Raw genomic sequence first — 5,628 nt, 5'->3', positions numbered from 1 at the left:
TGAAAAGAACACATCCTCAATCACAATAAGAAAAATACAATAAAGCCGCCCTCCATGTCATTTTTAACTATTGGATAGGTAAAACCCCTAAAATTTGACAAAACACCATTGAGAGGGTAGGAGACTCATAATTGCTCATGGAAAAAAAAATAGGTACAGTCCCCATGGAGAAACTGTCTTTATCTTTTAAAATTACAGATGCATGAATCATTTGACCTAGTAATTTTGTTTTTCAGAATTTATGCTAACAGGCATGTTTCCACATGTTCAATTTATTAATTGTACCAAAGTCTATAACAGAAAAAAATGGAAATATTTGCAGTGTTCCCTTTCTTAAAGGAAACTGGTTTAAAACATGATGGTTCTTCCACTCGATACAATACCATAGTGCTAATGCCATAATTTTATTATTTTTTGTGTCTGTATGATTACACAAAAGGTGTGACTCTACTTCATGTACAACCAGAGAAATGAAAGCTGTACCCCATTTGTGTACGATGAATCAAAATAATATAAAAAACTTAAAAATAAATAAATATCTAAAAATTTTTTAAAAAGAATACCACAGTGCTGTACAAAGAAGGAAGCAGGGAAGAAGAGCTGATGATCTTCCTTGTGCACAGATATGGGGAAATCCACCTAAAAATCTACCTTGAATTTTAAAAAGAAATATGTCAAAGAAGGAGTATAGTGTGCCACTCTTCATGCCAAAATGATGAGGAAGGGATATAAGGATGGAGTTTTGCTTGAACATGTGTAAAGAAACTTTAGAAGGAAACTTAGGGGTGGGGAGATGGGGATGAGAGAAGAATGGAGGAACTTTATGTAAAAGGAAATGAGAGTGGGGGTATGAAAAATGGTGGAATGAGACAGACATCATCACCCTATGTACATGTATGATTACATGAATGGTATGAATCTACATCGTGCACAACCATAGAAATAAAATAATGTACCCCATTTGTATATAATGAATCAAACCGCAGTCTGTAAAAAATTAAAATAAATAAATAACTTTTTAAAAAAGTGTACAAAGTTATTCATGTGTGTGGTAAAGGATGAAACAGAACTGATAGGAGACCCCATTGGTGGGATCTTATTTTACATCATCTTATTTTTAAAAATATTTTGAAAGATGGTTGTATTCTTAAAAAGGGTAATTTTAACTTAAACACAGCTCTGAGGGAAGTATATTACAGACAAAAATTTAAAAAGCAATTTCTACCTAGTCAGAAAATAATTATAAAATTCACAAGATATAACCAAAGCTATATTTAGAAATAATATATAGCCTTAGACTTGATTGGTATACAAAATTTACATGAAGAAAACAAGCCACGTAGTAAGTACAAGAAATAGAAAACATCTTAAAAACTTAGGGAAATATTAGGAACTAAGAAAATGAAAGCAAAAATTAAAGTAGCAGAAAAACATCAGAATTGACAAGTTGATTAATATATACACATGTGCACAGAAATCAATAAAGTATGCAAGCCATCAGCATGTTAATTGAAAGGAAAACACAAACACTTGACAATATAAAAATATATTAAGTAAACTTTTAATAATAAAGATATATTTCATAGCACTTTAGGAACAAATTCTTAGAACAATGAAATGTTCAATTTTCAGGGGAAATGGACTCAAAAACAATTGATGTTCGTGGAAGTGATTTTTTAAATGTTCAATTAACCATCTTCAAACAAGTAGTTAAGTCCAGTGTTTTATGAACAAGTTCTTTAAAACATTCAAGTATAATTCTCACATTATTTAAATTATTCTCATTACACAACGATGTAACACCACAAATCATTTTTCAAAGTCAATAAAAACCTCAAAAAAAGTTTTCCACTTGTTTTAACTAAAATATTAGCAACAAAAATATAACATTATTTATCTTGCTTAAAATGAGTTGTATTGTGACCATCAGTGGAAAAATTTTACATTTTAAAAAAGTATTTCCAAACAACCATAGAATTCTATTATTAATGGAAAACAAAATTAAATGTTGTGAGACAAGCAGGAAAGACGCAAAACCAACATTTGAAAGGAAAACATTTCTCCAGGCAACTCAAAAAAAGGAACCTCGTGGAGTGGAATTTTTAAAGCAGTTCCAGGAAAAATTCCTCTGGGGTCCTGTGACTACCCGTCTCCCTTCTCAAGCAAACAATGTTTTCTGATCTGACACTAAACTGACACCTCGAGGACCTGACACCTGCGACGTTTAAATGAAACTAGTCCAGCTCACGGTGCGCCTTTGGAATGCGCTCATCACTGCGGAACAGTATACCCTTGGACTTGGGTTTTTTGTTTTCTCATGGTGTGTTATTTGGGCTTTGGAAACCCCAGCCGCTGAGTCCTGGCTACTAATTTCCATAGGACCGCAGCCTGTCTTGCCAGCAGCTTGCGGCACTAGGACACGCCCACGCGGTGCAGGTGCTGCTAGGTCCCCAATGACCTGTGATGGCAGCTCAGTCTGCCCAGGAGCCCGTCAGGATGACTCTGCCTAGGGCTCTGTAATCACTGCGTGCACAGGAAGAATAAACCACCAATTCCTCTCTTTGGTTTGGAACCATTTGCTCCCTCCTGGCAATCCGCTGGAGAATGTGCTTTTCTCTGTGCCTGTATGTAAAGATCTGTTATTCCAGGAGAAAACCTGTTTCTACTTCCACTTCTAGAAAAAGAAAATTAATAATTAACTAACGAGAATTAATGGAAGAAGGTTTAAGAAGAAATTGCACCCAAAATGCAGAGTGGTGAAAAATTTCTCCAGTTATTTTCTAGATATTACACAAGATTTCATTTATCATAAACAAAATGGTAAAAGCATAAATTAACACAAATAAAATAATGATCTCTATGCCCAAATACTATATTTTTTCCCTCGGAGATTTTTGTGTTTGTGTGTGTGTGTGTGTGTGTGTGTGTGTGTGTGTGTGTGTGTTACCAGGGATGGAACCCAGGTGCATAACCACTGAGCCACATCCCCAGGCCTTTTTATCTTTTTTATATTTTATTTTGAGACAGGGTACCACTAAGTGACTTAAGGCCTAGTTAAGTTGCAGGAGCTGGCTTTGAACTTGTAATCTTCATGCCTCAGTCTCCACAGCTGCTGGCAAGCACAGTCATGCCCCACAGTGCCTGGACTGAGAGATATTTTTTAATAAATGAAAAGATACAGTAAATTCTGGAAACTATTTTTTTTTAAAGATGTCATTTTTTTCCTCCCAATACAGTCATAGGACACTTAGTGATAAGGATACATTCTGTGAAATGCATCCTTCAGGAATTTCATCATTATGCAAATATTGCAAAGGAAGCAGTAAAAAGATACGATGCTACTACGAAGTGTACCATGGCACTTTGTTTTACAGAACACTTTGTTTATAAATTGGAGTATACTCTAAAATAATTAAAAGTATTGTATAGTAAATATATAGACTAGCAACAGTCATCTTCATTAGTGTGAAGTGTTACGTATTGTACACAATTGTATGAGCTATTCTTGTACACTGCTGGCAGTGTGTAGGTTTGTTTACACCAGCATCATCACAAATACACAAGGAATGTGCTGTGACAGTGTGACCATTATAATTTCGTAAGGCCATAGGAATTTTTCCATCCATTATAGTCTTTTAGGACCACTTTTATATATATGATCTGCAGTTGACCAAAATGTTCATGCAGCACATGACTATAACAGTTTTTTTCAACTTAACAGAAGAATAAACCAGTGAGAATAACTGAAAACAAAAATCTTGAAAAAAGCATACTTGGGCTGTCAAAACATTTTTTAAATGCAATAATTGAAATAGTATGATATGGCTCAAGAATAAAGAAAATCAATAAAAACAGACAACAAGTCCAGAAACAGGCTTTAGTACACATAGAAATGTAGTCAACAATAACAATAGCATTTTAAATTAGTGAGGTTATAATAAATTTTACAATAAATTGTGCTATAACAAATGAAAATCTATTTTTATTTTTTAGTTGTAAGTGAACACAATACCTTCATTTTATTTATTTTTACCTGGTGCTGAGAATCAAACCCAGGGCCTCATACATGCTAACCAAGTGCTCTACCACTGAGCCACAACTCCAGTCCCTGAAAAAGTATTTGATGAAAAAGAACCAGTTAAGAATTTCTTTCTCCCTTAAACCACCCCACCCACACACACATCGACTGGACTAAATGACTTAAAAATAAGAAAGAAAAAAGTAATAGAGACTTAGAGAAATATAAGAAAACACGGGTGAATATCTGCTCCCACAACAGAGATAACATAGTGTGTTTATGTTATATACTAACGTATATTAGGAAATTGAGTCCACAGGTCTGGTAGCCGACATTCTTTGAGGTAACTGAGAGAAAGCAACCTGGGATATGTTCACGATAGTGACACCGCTCTTTCCTTAAGTAGGAAACCGGAAGGAGGACTGGGCTGGTGGAATTCTGTGATAATCTTGGCTTTGGATCTTTCTGTATGGAGTCAAGGGCTGGCTTCAGTGAAATTATAGGGACAGAATGTAGATTCCAGAGAAGGAAGGAGTTAGCAGCTTCTGTGGATGGTAAAGAAGTAGAAAGAGCAATTACAGAATACTATTTCAAGAAGAGAATTGACACAGAGCAGGGGCTAAAGGGGAATATGAATCGAAGGTGGATGACTTCACCTGGTAGCTGTTCTGGGCTAGGCTTAGGAGGAAGGACCTCTCGCACTGTCACAGGAAAGAAGGAGAAAGGGATAAGAGCCCCAGGTAGGAACTGGGAGCACTAATGACAGACCTTTAATGGCTTTGATGGCTACAACTTAATTCACAGAACTGTCTCTGGAGTGAAAGGACAGATGATGGGGCTGGCATTTGTCACCCATCCTGTAAACAGAGGCCTGGGCTGTGGAAACACAGAAGGCTTTCCAGGCTACACTGAAGGTCCAGAAGAGGTTAAAGACCATGAATTTACTTGGTAATGACAAAGACCATTTCAGGTTTCCCTCCAAGAACTTCAACAGGCCCGGCAAGGTGAGGAAATGGTTTGGTTTAGAAGAGGAGTTGCTGCACAAAGACTAGCAGGTGAGTAAGAGTATCGGCATGAGAGGATCATGGGATCCAGAGGAACTGGAGGGGGAAGTGTAGGGACACAATAACATGACTCAGAAGTTGGCAGTCTCCCCAAAGTTGGAAAACATGTCTCAAGGGCCATGGCTAGATAGATAGGAAGTCATTATCAGGGATTCACGGCAGGGATTTAACATTTTAGAGATGTATGAAACCATTCTATGCCGTGCTTCCTTAGTAACTATGGTGTGGGAGTCTTGCCTGTCCCACACTGTCCCCACAGAGCTCCACATGCTAATCCCCAAGAATAGGGTTCCCTTTGTGGCAAAGGGGGATCTTAAGATGTGGGGTTACCCTGGATTACCAGTGGGGCCGAAGTGATTACAGGCGTTCTTAGAGGAGGGAGCAAGAGGGTAATGTGAGAAAAAAAAAAAAAAAAATGACACCATGGCAGCAGAACTCAGAGTGACCTGAGGAAAGGGGCACAGGCCAAAGACCACAGAGAGCCCAGGAAAGGGACCTGCATGACCTCAAAAGGAGCACTCCCATCGACACGGATTTTAGGACTTC

The sequence above is a fragment of the Sciurus vulgaris genome (assembly GCF_902686455.1).
Source record: "Sciurus vulgaris genome assembly, chromosome: 7".
NCBI classification, from domain to species: Eukaryota; Metazoa; Chordata; class Mammalia; order Rodentia; family Sciuridae; genus Sciurus; species Sciurus vulgaris.
This window is presented reverse-complemented; position numbering follows the sequence as displayed.